The sequence below is a fragment of the Canis aureus genome, chromosome X (assembly GCF_053574225.1).
Source record: "Canis aureus isolate CA01 chromosome X, VMU_Caureus_v.1.0, whole genome shotgun sequence".
Lineage (NCBI taxonomy): Eukaryota > Metazoa > Chordata > Mammalia > Carnivora > Canidae > Canis > Canis aureus.
In genome coordinates this window covers 118,662,027-118,678,807 of record NC_135649.1, presented here as the reverse complement: position 1 = coordinate 118,678,807, position 16,781 = coordinate 118,662,027, and the positions used below count along the sequence as shown (strand labels likewise).

At 41.0% G+C, this 16,781-nt stretch overlaps 1 long non-coding RNA gene across 2 annotated transcripts in view; it reads right to left on the bottom strand.

Annotated features, from left to right (window-relative positions):
* Nucleotides 1-16,781, bottom strand: part of LOC144308088 (uncharacterized) — a 478,315-nt gene that overhangs the window by 153,597 nt on the left and 307,937 nt on the right. The window lies entirely within an intron of this gene.

The following is a 16,781-nucleotide window of genomic DNA, read 5'->3' as shown; positions in this document are numbered from 1 at the left end:
AGCTGCATCCATTCATTTGCAACATATCTGTAGAGGAAACCACAGGGGAAGTTTTCTCTGCCAAAGGGCTTAATCGGGATATTATTAACACTAAAATGAGGACAGACATTAGGTACTCAGGAAAGACTGTAATGACTTACAGAAAATTCAGTAAGACAAATCTACTCCCAAAGGCTAAGTTCATGGGGATTTGGTATAGTCACTAAGAACTTTTTGCCCTTTCCATTTGAGCCTTAGTGTAATATTCTCGGGTCCTGTACAGAAAGCTCTAGGTAAAAGTTTAGGAGATTGGAAAGCCCTGGGTCACAGCCCTGTGGCTGTGGGTTTCCCTTATTGAAAGATTATAGCTCAAACTGAATCCGAGAGTGCATGATCCACAATACTCTCGTAAGTGGACCTTATCAGGCTGTTAAATCCTGCAGAGACAAAGGGGGATACATTATACTACTTAGACTTTCATTTGGTTCATCAGCTTCATTATTTTTTATCCATTCCTTCTCAAAGCTATGTCGTGCACTTTCAAGTCTCAGATTTGAATGGAAGTTTACTGCTGGTGAGAGCCCATCATAAAAGGCTCAAGAGACTCACCACACCTCCTTCCTGTCGGGTACCATTTCCACTGGTACCACAGCAGGTACCAAGCCACAGGGAAGCACAGATTCAAAGGGAAATTGCAGAAAGGGATTCAAGTATTGTTCTCTGAGAACACTGTCAAATAAGAAACAAATCTTGACTTGGTAAGGAGAGACTTTTCTTCAAAAGGGATTATTGCAAGGGAGGAGAGAGACTGTTACAATGGGGGGAGGGGAGAGAGATAACAGCAAGGGGGAAAACGCTGTGACCCTAAAGACTGCAAGTGTTTCAGAGGTTAGGCAAACAAGGCTTTCCTCTACAAAGAGGACTGAAGAGCCTAGAAAAACCAGGTGTGAAAGTGGCATAGGAGGGTGGTCTGATGGGATGGTACATCAGAGAATAGTGTCCCCTGGGGCCAGCCTGTCCTCAGGAGGGGGCCATCTGATGGCTCTGGCTGAGAGGGGGCCAAAGTGCAGGACCCTAGGGAAGGAAAGAATCTTGACCAAAATGTGGTTAAGAAGTGTCTGAGTCTGTTCTGACAGCTGAAATGCTACATGAATCATTTCTCCATACATACATGTAGCAAATCGTTATCTCACTGTACACTTTAAACTTGCACAATGCTTGCTATACATCAATTATATCTCAATAAACCTAGGGGGAAATAGCAGGGATTGGGTAGTTTATAAACAATGGAAATGTATTTCTTACAGTCTGGAGGCTGTGAGTCCCAGATCAGGCTGCTTCCTGGTTCATTAGCTGCTGCCTTGCCCCACATGGCACAATGGGCAGAGGAGCTCTCTGGGGTCTCTTTTATAAGAGCACTAATCTCATGCCTGAGGACTCCACTCTTAGCACCTAATCACCTCCCCAAGGCCTCACTTCCTGATACCATTAACTTTGGGGGTTAAGATTCAACATATGAATTTGAGGACACAAACTTTCCAACCATAGCAACAAGCATTGCTCTCACTGATTAGTGAGGACAAGCAGTTCAACTAACCATTTGTGAGGCAAAGAATGGCAATTTGGAGAGTCTGTGTATTGCCTCGCCCTTGGTAAACAAAGCATAGAAGGGGTATCTGTGAATGTGATCTAAGTCATACAGCGATTGGTTCTTTGCAGGCAGCCATTTTCCAGAACACCAATGGCAGGTGCATTTCTTAATCACAGGGCTTGGGTAAAGTTTACACTGTCCGAACCACTGAAAGAAAATTCAAACATCTATAATCAGAGGACGAGATGGAGCCTTTAGAGGTCAAACGTTGAGGATCTAAGCAACCAGGAAAGGTTGCTCTAAACTCAACCCCCCCCCCCCCAGAGAAATAGACCATTTTGCAACTTCCTGAAGTCAAATAATTGCTATTTTTTCATGTCCCAAGAATAAGAAATCCTGTGGTTGGAAACTACACCAACTCTTGAGGTGACTATTGGATGCCAACGGTGCCTTGCCATTTAAAGTTTCCTGGACAGCAGAATGTGCAAGAATATCGGATACTTGTGCCACATAAGCCTCACAACCTTTCTTTTGAGATGAGATTTCAGGGGAATGACCACTGAGATAAAACCTGTCTCTTATCTTGCCACGACTATAGACTCATTTCCTTTAACTCTTGCTATTCAGAAAAATATTTTATAATTCTCCTTTAAAAGGTCAGTGCTGGGTGCCTGGGTAGCTCAGTTAGTGAAGCATCTGACTCCTCAGCTCAGGTCATGATCTCAGGGTCCTGGAATTGAGTACCACATAGGGCTCCCTGCTCAGTGTTGGAGTCTGCTTCTCCCTCTCCTTCTACCCCTCACTCCTCCTCAGGCTCACTCGCTTTCTGTCTCCCTCTTGTGTGTGCAAGCACTCTCACTCTCTCTCAAATAAATAAATAAAATCTTTTTTTTTTAATGTTAAAAAAAAAAAAAAAAAAAAGGTCAGTGTTCCTGGAAAGGACCTCAAGTTGGGAGCTGATAAGAAATTAGCAGCATTCAGACAGAGAAAGCGGTGGAGAGAAAGAATGGGAAGGCAGCAAGGAGAAGCTGCTTCTTTGTAGATTTGCCCCAGAGCTGGCACAATTGATTGCTGATTTTGTTCACTCTAATGATGAGTGCATAGAGGAATTTGTATTTTGATTGGGTTTATGTGAAGGACCTTCCCATTTCCATGGATCACCTGCCTTCCCTCCACTCTTCTCCTTTTCATCACTCTCTCTCCCCTTATCATTCAACAGGCTTCTGAAAACTGGGACACTGTTCTTTGGATGTTAATGCAGTTTTCCATCTCAACGGAACACACATTGGATATTGTCTTTCTTTACATCTGTTCTTTCCATGTTATGGTAGCTCTTTTTATATATAGAAAGATAGATAGATTTTATTTATTTATTTATGAGAATACACAGGAGAGAGAGAGAGAGGCAGAGACACAGGCAGAGGGAGAAGCAGGCTCCATGCAGGGAGCCTTACGTGGGACTCGATCCCGAGTCTCTGGGATCACACCCTGGGCTGAAGGCGGCGCTAAACCGCTGAGCCACCCGGGCTGCCCTGTTATGGTAGTTTTTATAAGAAAACCAAGAGAAATATTTTCAATGCAAGAAAAACCTCAGAAACAAAAAAAATTGACAGTAACGTTTATAATCATCAGGATTTTAGTGATTCATTATAGAGATAATGATTTGGATTGCTCGTTTTATTAAAAAGTAACAGCATGTGTGTAGAAAACAGCATGATTTAGAATTTATCTTGCTCCTTGTGAATACAGAAACGAAATCACTACCACCAAAACACTTAAGTAGGGTTGTAATTTCCAATACTACTTTGCTATTTATACAGTGGTTGAATTATATGTGAATTTATTTGGTTACACAATAAATCTATCAGGGAGGAAGCAAATAATCTTATTATCTGTTATTAAAAGCTCTCATGTATCTGAGAGCTGACCCTATTAAATCAGAGTTAGAAAAATCAAGGAGAAACTTAGCCTCTGATTTCTAAAGGAAGTCGAACCATACCAGAGGTTACTGACAGTGAAATCTCTAACCACCTATCAAAAGACATGACCTAAAGCTTTCTAATTTGGATTAATAGTGCTTAATTAAGGCCAGTTTGATTTTATAGCCTGTGCCACTCTGTCCAAGAATAGAATTCAATGAAGGCTGTAATAAGTAATGCAGTTTAAGCTTCATTTGGACCCATTTAAGTTATAAAGCTATTAGATAAAGCACATAAAATTTCTGATAGGACACATAGAATCTACATGTATTTTTAAATGGAACTGAGGTTGCAAATCCACGCTTCCACCACTACTCTGGCACTGGGGATTCAGGTGAGGTGGGAAGAGAAAAGCAACAAATACTAATTTTTTTTTTAAACTTTTATTTATTTATGATAGGCACACAGTGAGAGAGAGAGAGAAGCAGAGACACAGGCAGAGGGAGAAGCAGGCTCCATGCACCGGGAGCCCGACATGGGATTCGATCCCGGGTCTCCAGGACTGCGCCCTGGGCCAAAGGCAGGCGCCAAACCGCTGCGCCACCCAGGGATCCCCAAATACTAATTTTTAGTAAAAAAATGGAAAAACTCATAAAGAAAAGGATGGTGGACAAGTGTTCACAGCAATCAAAATAAAACAAAGTTTCCATAAACTGTATCCAGTAAATAAAATGCCATTTGAGCCAGTTTTATTATACCCACTTGCAACAAAGAAATCCAAGGAAGAGATGGTCTGAAAGCATCACCGCTTAAGAATTACTTAAAACTGATTCTTGCGGCTAAAGTCTACAGGTGAGGTTCCCTGGAGCTGGAGCTACTGAGCAAGTATTACTTGTATTAGCGATGCTTCGTGTGTGAGAACTACTAGAGGTTGGGAGAGGTGCAAGTTTTATTGTAATGAAATCACTGTCAAACTGTTTTTTATATAAAGATTTACTCAGGATTTTTTAAGAAAGAAAACATTAGATTTTAATGCAGATTATACATGTATGGGGATGCAGGCTCCTTAGATGAATAAGATTTTACCTAGTTAACTCTCCATTAACCTCTCGCAGATTATCTACAATTCAATCTGACAGAACTGTTCAATATCGCAAGGCACCGTGCTAAAAGCTGCCAATAAAAGAGTAAAATAGCATTCCTGCTATTCCTGCTGGCTGAGGACCCACAGTCTAATGCAAAGAAAAATACATATGCAGCCAATTAAAATGAAATAGGATAAATGCTACACAGAGAAGAATCAGGGCACCATTCTGCTGTTTTGATTTGGTTTCACCAGAGGCTGAGGAAGGTATCAGAAAGACAGAGGAACGTGACATTTAACCCGGGCATGCAGTTTTTTGGGTTTTAAAAAAAGTTAGGATGGAAATTCCAGGCTGACCAAGCAGGATAATGAAGGGACCACGATATGGAAGTGGAGGAGGAGCCATGGGACCCTGAGGAATGCAATTCTGGCACAGTACACAGAGAAGACAGTGTCATGGAGGGGCTGAAAGGCAAATCGGGGACAAGGAAGGAAAGACCCAGCAAACGTTTACACCCAGTGCAGTGGTCTGACTCAATCTCTAGCTCTGTGTGGAGGATGGATTAGAGTGCAGAGACGAGGAAGGTCTAGGCAGGAGCAGTGCGTACAGTGCAGAGCGGGGCGCTCTGAGAGATTTTAGAGATCCAGCTGAAGGATGTGATGACCGGATGGACCTGGGAATTCAGGAAAGGAGGAGTCAAATAACTGCAGCTCCTGGCTGGGGGAAGTGGAGGCTGTCCTCACTGACGGAGCTGGGGAGCACCGGAGGACAGGCGTGGAGGCCGTCCTCACTGACCAAGCTATGGAGCTCTGGAGGACAGGCACGTGACAGGGGGTTTGATGTGAATAGGGTATATTAGCTTTACAACACATTGATTTTGAGTGGGACATGGGACATCCAGATGGACATATATGTCCAGAAGGCAGTTAGTAAAGGACTCAGAAGAGGACTGGAAATGGAAAAATAGACAGGAACACCATCATCAATGTGGACTGGCAAAGACCCAATCCTTTCGGCACCTGTCCCCTGCAAGCACTCACTGCATGTTGGATCGTATTCCATTCCCAACCACTCAATCACAGCTGATTTCACCATATGCTACTGTTGACATTTCACCCAATACTAAATAGTAAATATAGGTCAAGGTAACGCTATGGTACCATTTTATTTGACTTAAACATTAAACCTTATTTAATGTGTATTAATTCACCTGATGTCAAACCATAAATTCACCCACAGACTATTTATTTAGGTAAATATTCTTTTAATTCTTTTAAAAAATGTAGGTTTTGCTTTGATTCCCAATTTTAGAAAGTATATAAACTATTGCTTTGAAAATTCATAACTCTAGTGGTTCAACATGGCAACAGGTCTTAAGGGGTAAGAGAAGGAAGGAGAGAGCCACACATTGGAGCAGCTGCAGAGCTCTGCCTATTTGTTGGCAGCAAACCAGCAGAAAAGTGGACTCCCTGGTGAACATTATGATCATAAGGAAGCATAAAATTGAGCCTCCCAACTTCTCTTCATAACATGAAAGGCACCTCTAAGTTTGAATTTCACTTTTTCTATTACTTCATGTGTCTCAAATTCGTATAATCAAAGAAAATAGGCTTCTTAGATTTTTTCCTGAACTACAAAATTGAAGTATGCTTATTGAAAAAAGGTAATCATTCCAAGAAAAAACATTCTCCTCCTTCTCCACCTAATTTTACTTCACTCCTTCACACATGTACACACCCCTCCTCATAACAGTTTTATATGTTATGCCATGCTTTCCTCAATGCATATATTGTATACAAACATTATTAGATTCCTTTCAATAAAACAACTTACAAAATGTATAGCAAAATGCATTTTGATTTTTTTTGACTGGAAATCTTATAAATTACTTCTGATTCTTGAGTTCTGAAAAATCAGTATTTAGTTCCAGAAATATAGATAGCATAGTTGCAGAGGAGCAGGAGAAAGTAACATTAATATTTAAATTGATACCACCAATATTTGTGTTCAGCATGAAAATGCCATTGATGGTGCATTTCTAGATTTCAATTCAGCCTTGCACTTCACAAGTACCCAGAGTATATCTAACCACCCTACATAACCAAACTGCCTCTTCTGGAAAAGTAAAGATAACCAAGTAAGTCCATTAATCAATGTTCAACTAGCAGGTGAATTAAATTCTATTTGGTGGTTGATTAAAATATTTTTGAACTAGATAATTTGAATATATTTAAATGTTTATACCTACCATCTTCAATTATCACTGAAATATTCTCAAGTTAAAACAACTGCCTGATTTTCATGCCTAAGGCAAAGACTACGTGGAATACTAATTGTTTCTTGTTTAAAGCATTTGTATTTTTAAAAATCCTGTTCTTCCACTTTAGCATTTTCTCCAATAGTAAAGGAAGTGTAGTCAACTGGTAATCTTCTTGAGGGGGCAGGTCATGTTGATTTTATTTTGTATCCCCTTCATTCCCTACATTCATACTCTTAAACGTAATTGGCTCTAATGAGTAAGTTTGGTAATATTAGTACCCTTATAATTTTTTTGCTAATTCCCCCAACATAATAAACTGGGAAAAAAGCCTTCTGCATTCCTCATTTTATTTTTCCTTCTTTGTGGAAAAGTTATAATGGCTAGAACAGGGGAAATCTAGTAAGTGGTCATCCTAACAGATCACTGAAAATGTGATGTTAGAAAATCAGAATATTTTTTTTTTTTGGTAAAAAAAAAAAAAGGAAATAGAGAACTTGCTCTTTATGACTCATGGCCCTCTTTTAAATGGAAAGAATGAAATCCTATGGAGATTCATCTTTTCAAGTTCCCATTCATTCAAGCATATATATCTGGCCAAAAATAACTTGGAAGCAGTGATCTTTCAGTCCCTTGGGGCTCTGAACCATGTCTCAGAAACTCTTATGAATATCTGTCTGTATTGCTGGGGCCTTACAAGCAGAGCTGACCTCTGGCAGGACAGAGCCTTCTCAAAGAATACAGGAACTGTGCTTGGAAGTGAGTGTCTTCCATCACCACTGTGTTGATTAGCTATGGCTGCATAACAAATATCACCCATCTCAATCTCTCTCTTTTTTTTAAAGATTTTATTTATTTATTCATGAGAGACACAGAGAGAGACAGGCAAAGACAGAGGCAGAGGGAGAAGTAGGCTCTCTGCAGAGAGCCCAATGTGGGATTCAATCCCGGGACCGCAGGATCATGCCCTGAGCCGAAGGCAGATGCTCAACCACTGAGCCACCCACGCATCCCCCATCTCAATCTCTTAAAGCAGCGATATGTCTCATGACCCTGGGGGTTGACCAGGTACTTCAGTTGGTCTTGCCTAAACTCACACAAAGTGCCTAGATTCCACAGAAAGGGTGATCTCAGAGTCTTGGAAGCGTGACGGTGGTGGAAGCTGCAAAGCCTTCAGAGGTTTCGTCTGGAAGATTCACAGTGTCCCATTCTATTAGTCAAAAATTAAATCAATTCAGACTCCAAGGGGTACAGAAATAGACTCTACCTCTTAATGAAGGAGTTGCCAAAACCTGAGGCCATTTTTAATCCACTTCAGGAAATTAAAAATCCCTCAGAGCTCTGCCCAACCTAGTCCCATCCAAGCCTAGACAAAAGCTGATGAGGGACTAAGGGCCTTCTTCATCACTTTCCAGAACTTACATGATGACTTTAAAATGGGAATTTAAAGTGCACTTCTCCAGGTGAAAAGGTAGAAGAAAATATAATACAATGTAATGTAATACGACATATAACAATTGTAACAAATGAAGGACAAGTTTAAAAGGCATATATTTAGTTGGAATAGGAACCACTGTCAGACAACAGCTTTAAATTTATATAATTACCACTGCAAGTGTCAGTGATTCCTTGCATGATATATGCCAGTTTTAAAAACAACTATTTACAAGGTTATCTCCTAACCTTGAGATAACCTTGTAAATCTCCTTAGGGATAGGGATAAAGTAATTCCCTTTGTATCATTAATTCCCAATTAATAAGCAACAGGCTATACACTGCTGGCCTATACATTTCTACACTTACCAGAAGGAGTTAAGAATGGCTTGTTACAGTCTCCTCATTAATAATTAAGAGTCAATATCACCTACCTCATAGGATTTGCTTAACAATTAGATATTTTCATATGTGCGAACTTCACCAAACAGTATCTGGGACATAATAAGTAATCTACAATACTTACTGAAATAAAAATTATTAATGTGACCAAAAAAGTTTACCTTTTCAGTAGTGGTAAATATTGTATTTAATTTCAGAAATCAGGAAAACAACTTATCCTTGCATTTCTATATAAGAAATAATTTTAAAAAAGCTCAAAGCACATAGAGTATAACACACACATACAGAAACAATCTGAGCCACAGCAACCAAAACTTTCAGAGTAAGGACATCCAGCTTGCCTTTAGAGTCACTTAATTTTTTCTTTTTAAAGATTTTATTTATTTATTCATGAGAGAGGCAGAGACACAGGCAGAGAGACAAGCAGGCTCCCTGCAGGGAGACCGATGCAGGGACTCAATCCCAGGACCCAGGATCACAACCTGAGCCATCCAAGTGCCCCGGGAGTCACTCAATTTAATAAACACATACACAACGCTTGTCTTATGCCACAGACTGTTCTAGAGAGTATACAGACAGCAATTAATTTGGTCTTCATAACAAACTTACAAAGTGGGTGCTTTCATTATCCACATTTTAAAGATGAAGAAATTAAGGCATACAAAAGTTCCCACAAGTAGATGGAAGAGCTTTGAGTCCAATGCAGATGGTTCTGCCTTTAGAATCCATGCTTCTGTCCTCTATTCTCCCTTTCCACAATGCTGGTTGACAAATCCCTCATTCAAATCACTGCACAGCTATGGAGCTAGCAAGATATGCCCTCTGTTAAAGTACTGTGAGAACTAATGTCCGAGAGAATGCTCTCTGGCTACAACACCACCGGCCTAAATACCAAGGATTGGGGGGCAGAAAACAATTATAAACAATTATAAACAACTGTGAGGCTTTGTTGTATTTGTTCAATTGCTCTATTGTAAAATATTATGTATCAGAAAGCCCAAAGGGTAGGGGTATAGTTGAAGGACACTGGGGATCAGCATTATAACTTCAAATTCCTCTGTCCTTAGATTCTAAATTTGCCAAGAGGGACAATGGATTATGTACTCATATAACTGTCCAATTCTTGCTTCTGAACCCAACCTAGCTGGTGACAACAGGCGATTCTCTGAGGACTGACTTCTTTCCATGTGAACTAAGAACAAAGAGAGAATAGAGGAGTACAGTTCTCCATTTATTCTGAGAATAGGACACGCTTCATAAATGCTTATTAATGTTTCTCTGCAAAACATAGTGATCGAAACTCGGCTTTGGTTTAATTTAAAATTGAGCAGAATCACAGAAACTATGGTTTGCTAGGTCTCCTCTCCTGGGCCCTTACATTTATTCTTCAATACCCTGCAATTACAAAAAAAATCTACAGCAAATGGCATTCATTCTCCCATGAAGCTGAAAAGTGTTGGGGGACTTGGCAACAAGTGGCTGACCTCCGTGAGAAACAAACACTTCAAAAGAATCATTGTTTTGTGTTAAGAATTCAGCCTACAATGATCAATTCAAACAACATTCAGAAAAGTAAAGCAGGTCCCTTTTTCTTTTATACTGTCATGAAATCCAGAAGTGAGGTTAATTTGGGAATCTGGCTGAGCTGCCAGTGACCACTATCCGGATCTCAACAGAATGATAAAAGGCACACTTCAGCTAAAATGAGTTTATGCTTTCAGGTCATTTTAATCCCCGTGGTCTTTTCCAAAGAGCAGAACATTCCTTAAAAGCTTTATATTGTGATTAGATGATTAGGGTTTTAGGGTTTAAGTGGTATTTTCTTTTCAGCAGAAGTCTGTAAAAATTGAATGACTTTTCAACAAATATTTGCCTAAAAGGAAAAAGCTTTCATTTTCTTAGTGGGATCCCAACCTTGACCATATCATCATTGGTCTTGGCACTTTCAGACAGCTTGGCTTACCCGGGCAGGCAAATAAATTGAAAATGCCCTTATCTGAAACATTCAAATTTCCCTTCCAAGGCAGCAGGTTTGAGCACTACCTAATTTCCTCAACTCGTTTAGGGATAATAGGCCACAGTGAAGATGAGATTATTAAGAGCAACTCTTATTATATAGGGACATACTTTCCTGACATTGAATATCCCTGGGTAAACCACCTAGGCTCTTTGCTCATAATTCTGTATGTGGCCAGCCCAGAAAGTTATGGAGTACAGCCCACAGTTTTTTCAACAGCACAGGTCAGTTTTCATGTCTGTCTATGACAATATACAAACTAAATCATGGGAGATGGCCTCAAGACAAAGCATGTAAAAATGCCGTGTAAAATAGAACCAACATTCTTTTAAATGTTTAGTTTTACTTGGGAAACAAAAACAGTAAGGAAATTCCCAGATACCCAAAATGACAAGGACATGGAAAGCAAAGTTCTGGATGAAAGCCTGAGAATGCCGTTGCTGACCATGTCCAAAGCCAGGACAAAGGCCTTGCATCCTCATGGACGGAAACTGCTGTAGACAGCATCAGAGATTTGGGACTTTCAAGGTGGGACTTTTCAAGAATCTTTTTGTGGAAAAAGATTTTCATGAGTGTTAATACTGAAGGTCACCTTTGCAAGAAATTAGAATTCAAACAATTATACATCCTATATATTCTGGAACACTCAAGCTATGATTTCTTACAGAGGTCCTGTGATGTCAGGAAGAAGCAAATGGAATCGTTTTGTCCAAGTCTTTGCTCCAAAGCCACCTTCTCAGCAAGGTCTTCTTTGGTCATGGTATTCAAATTTGTACCCACCAACATTCCTTTTCTCCTCAGCACTCAATGCCTTCTGGTATTATACACTGTAAATTTGTTTTATTAGGTTGTTTCATCTGTTCCTGGCAGAGACCCTTAGTGGTCTCTGTTACGATCAGCAACCACATGATTGGATGACCTCAGGAAGCATCCGAGCCACATCACCGTATGCTTGTCTGGATGAGCCGGGTTATGTACTGGCACTTCCCAAAACTCATCAAGACTTTATACTGAGTATTGGGGCTGGGCATGTGGATTTGAATTTGGCTGTGGCAAAGTGAAATTCAAAAATCACATGCTAGTCTGAGTAAACAATTTGGTGGCAGTAAGGACACAGAGACTTACAGGAGCATACAGTGGAGCATAGGTGGGATGCAGGAACAGCAGAGAGAAAACCTCAGAGGCCCAGCCAGGGCAAAGCGATATAGAGGGGCCTGATATATCTGAAAGGTGTTACCACAATGGACATTAGCCAGATAAAAGATTTTAATTATCTTTCCAAGAGAGAATCGGATAGTGAAGATAAACCTCAAGCAGTGCCTGGTGAGGTGAGCTTTTTTTATCCCCTCCCACCAACTGAAAAGAAAATGTCACCTATTCATCAAGTGACTTTACTCCCTTTCATTGAAAGGCACCACTGAGAGCGCTAAGAAGATTAATGGCAAATCCCAACAGTGCTCGTAACACAGAGTCCCACCCAAGAGTCCACAAGGAACAACGTTCTGAGTCTGCCAGTAACTGTAGGACAAAAGTAAAGACTGGAAACCCAAACACCATCATGTCTGAATCTGTAATGGTCTGACATGGACCAGGCATTCTTGGTTATCTACAGTTTTCCTCTCTTCACATGGCAAGCACTGGTTTCTCCTTGATTGTGCCATTAATATTCCAGTTGCAGTGTTCCACGGGTATCTTAGAACTAAATCTTCAGTGAGGATCATCTCAGGAGATGTATATTTTGCACACACAGAAGACATTCTCTGTCATACCTCATCCTTCTGAAGCTTTCTGAGGGAATGGATTAAGGACCAGAGGTTTCCCTGTGTGTTGTTTTTGGTTTTGCTTTTTATTTTCAACACTCCATTTACTTTAACTGGCCACATACACAACTACTAGCCTCTTCCCCATAACCTGTCATTTGTTCCATGCTTCTGTCTTTGAGGTGCAATACCATTAAAAAAAAAATGGGGGGGGCACCTGAATGGCTCAGTGGTTGAGCATCTACCTTCCACTCAGGTCTTGATTCTAGGGTCCGGGGATTGAGTCCCAAATCAGGTTCTCCATGGGGAGCCTGCTTCTCCCTCTGTCTATGTCTCTGCCTCTCTGTCTCTCTCATGAATAAATAAATTAAAAATCGGGGATCCCTGGGTGGCGCAGCGGTTTAGCGCCTGCCTTTGGCCCAGGGCGCGATCCTGGAGACCCGGGATCGAATCCCACGACGGGCTCCCGGTGCATGGAGCCTGCTTCTCCCTCTGCCTATGTCTCTGCCTCTCTCTCTCTCGCTGTGACTATCATAAATAAATAAAAATTTTTTAAAAAATTAAAAAAATAAATTAAAAATCTTTTTAAAAAATCTCCAATTTTAATTTTTTTTTCCAATTTTAATTTTTAAGTAACTTTCAGTGAAGATTGTTATAAGGTAAACGCAAATCTACAACAACTGGGTAAATACTGGAGTCTTTCGCTTTCCATTTTATTCCTTGATGGATTAATACAATAAATCCCTTTGGAGATATATTTATCAAATTTAATACCACAAAATATGAGATACATGATTTAGCAAAGTGTTCAGTACCTGTAATCAAAAGCCATTGTTCTATGCTCCAAGACACAGAATCTATTTTCCTGTATTGCATAACATAAAATAGCTCTTTTCAATTCATACTTGATATGTAGAACATTTAATGTACATTCTGCCTAAAGAGAGGCAGGCTGTGATTCATTCTCACCAAGCTCTGTGCATACAAATGACCAGGAGCGGCTTCATGACAGTCAGGGTTAGAGACACAATCTTTCTGGGGTTACAGAGGGAGGGGAACAAGAGTGGTGGCTCATTTATGAAATAAAGAAAGCTGTCAGAGAAAATTACCTCATGTGTAATGCAGAACTGGCCAGGACAGACAGAAATATCGCTAGATTTTTTTTTTTTTTTTTTTAATTCCCAGGCGGGGAATCTGTATTCTGGTCACAAGAATTTTACTGTGGTGGGCAGAAGAAGGGACCCTCTCCCAAAATATCTACATTCCAATTCTAGATCCTGTAAATATGTTATGTGACATATAGCACAGCATAACAAATGATTAAGGACCTTGAGAGGGAGGATTATCAGGGAACATCAGGGTGGGCCCAGTGTAACCACAAGGGTCCTGACAAGAGGAAGGCAGAAGGCAGATGTGAGTAAAGCAAAGGAGTGTTGGTCATGGCGTGTATACGGTCAACCAGCCCTGGTGGCTTGAGGGAGGCTCCACAAGCCAAGGACTATAAGTGGCCCCCAGAAGCTGGAAAAGGCAAAGAAACAGAGTATCCACTAGAGAACGATCCAGGAAGGAACACAGCTCTAATAATATGTTAGTCTCACACAGTCAGGGTTCTCCAGAGAAATAGAACCAGCAGGAGACTGATCAAGAGGAACTCGCATGATTGGGGGGCTGAGAAGTCCCATAATCTGTCATCTGTAGAGTGGGGACCCAGGAAAACTGATAGTGTCATTCAATGTGAGTCCAAGGATCTGACAACCAGAGGAACAGAAGGGTATAAATCTCAGGGCAAGGGCAGGAAAAGTTGAGAGGAGATGTTTCAGCTCCAGCAGTGAGACAGGAAAACAGGGAATTAATTCCTCTTTCCTCTGGTTTTTGTTCCCATCAGGATCCCAGGGGACTGGATGAGGCCCACCTCATTGTGAAGGACACTCTGCTTTGCTGAATCCTCTCATTCCAATGCTAATCTCATCAGGGAACACCCTCACAGACACAACCAGAAATGCTGTTTAATCTGGGCACCCCATGGCCCAATCTGAGGAACACCTCAAACAAACTGTCACACCCAGTGGGACTAAATCTGGACTTGTGATGTATGGAACTAGAAGGTAGTAAGTCTCCACTGTGGTAAACCACGGAGCTTGCAGTAGTTACAACAGCAATCAAGGTAACAGGTACGAGTCAGGACAGTCTGGCAGTCTGGTTGTTAGGAGATGAGACCACAATCAGGCTGGCTGGGTTTGGACCCCTTCTGTCACTTACGAGCTTCTGGTCTTAGCCAAGCTTCCTAAACTGGTATCCTGAGAGAGGACGTGGTAAGGCCTGCACCTGTGCAACTTGCAGTTACTGAAGCAGATCCTAAGACAAGGTTTCAAATGCCAGAGTTTATCTTGGAATCCAGAGGGCATCCGTGGGGGGTGGGGAAGGGATACAGTAACAAAGCAGCAAGGTTAGCACGTTCATGCCCTGTCATTAACCTGCCCACCACTGTGGGCAACTGACACTTATGTCCCACAGGGAAGCCAGTAAATGGTACAGCATGCTGCCTCAGTTATCTCAGCTCCCCCACAGCCCTACTCCTCCCCACCCCCGGGAATCATGTATTTAAGGCGAATCCCTAAAAATTATTGATTCTCAGCTCTTTCTGGGAGGTGTTAATCCCCATTACTTTCTACCTAAGGTTTGGCCAGAATGGCCTTCAACATTTTCAGTTCTAGGGGGAAAAAAAAAACAAAAGAAAGGGAACAAAGAAATGCAGATAGTGGCAGCTGGTTGCCACATGAAGAAGGTCAGAGGGACAGGGAAGAGGGCTGAGTATCTGCTATAGCCTTTTCTAGTGTTGTTGGGACGGGCGTTGATGGCATGCTTCCATCTTTCCCTCACTCACTGCCCAGCACACAGAAGGTGCTCAATAAACATCACTTTTTATAACCCCTAGCTCCCTTTCTTCTGTGTTCCTGAAGCATCCCAACTGTGGAACTTGGTAACCTTTGCTGACAATGTATAGGCTGCACATACATGAAAGGAAGGGCATTTTAAAATGAAGCAGGGGTGACAGAGATACTCTATGACTCAGGAATTACACCCCTAGCTATATGTACCCCAAAAGAATGAAATGCAGTAACTGCAACAGCGCCTCCTACATGGGTGTTCACTGCAGCATTATTCATAACAGCCAAATGGTGGAAACAACCAAACTGTTTATCAACACCTGAATGGATAAATAAATGTAGGGCATCCATACAATGGAGTATTGTTTGCCCATAAAAGGGATTAAAATACTGGTAGGTGCTTTAGCATAGATGAACCTCAAAAAACATTAAGGGAAATGAAAGAAGCTATTCACAAAGAAAGTTGCCATATCGTAGGATTCTATTTATACAAAATATCCAGAATTGGTAAATATATTAAATCTATATAGACAAAAAACAGATTAACAGTTACTAGGGACTAGGATGGAGATAGGGTGGTATGTAGTGACTGCTTAAATGAGCGAAGAGTTCTGTTTTTGAGAAATAAACTGCTGGGGAACTAGACAAAGGTGATGGTTGCACAACCTTCTAAATATAGTAAATGCCACAGAACTGTTCACTTCAAAATGATTAAAATGGTAAATTTAAATTTTATGTGCATTTTATCTCCTTTAGAAAAAAAAAAAAGAAAAATGACTCTCTTGATGTCAGGAGATCAGATTATTCTTGGAGCATAGGATCAGCTTTTCCCATATTTCTGGAAGCAGAATGCAGGGAAAATTGCAGAGTTAAAAAGTAAGTAAAGTGGGTCTGAATGTTAATTCTACTCACTACTAGCCATGTGAGCTTAGATAAAGGTTTTCGGTGGTGGAGTATCCTGTTCTGTAGAATGGAGATGCCTGCATCCCAGGACTGTTTGGAGGCACAATAGGAGGAACACATGAAAGCTCCTAGCACACAGCAGGACCTTTAATGACTATGGACAGATGGCCATCCTGACCTTGGTGGTTTCCTCCTACTCAGCAGTGTTCCTGGCTTTTCCTCAAGTCCAGAAGTAGCCTCATCAAACGCTCACACTCTGCAGGATGTATCCAAAAGCTGCTGCAGTTTTTGTGGTCAGGCTTCTCTAGGTAAAGGACTCATATAATGAGATACACTGTCCTTCACTGATGAACAGCAGAAGAGCCAACTCTTCACTGAAGGACCAGCAGTGCAACAAGAATACATACCATTCAGGTGATATTTTCAGATGGTGCAAGTGACCACCTATGACAACAGCCTCTACTTAACTCTGAAGATTGATTTCACAATCCTGGTCTTAAAAGAGGCCAAAGCAAGGTGCTAAACAAGAGGCTGAAACAACAGATC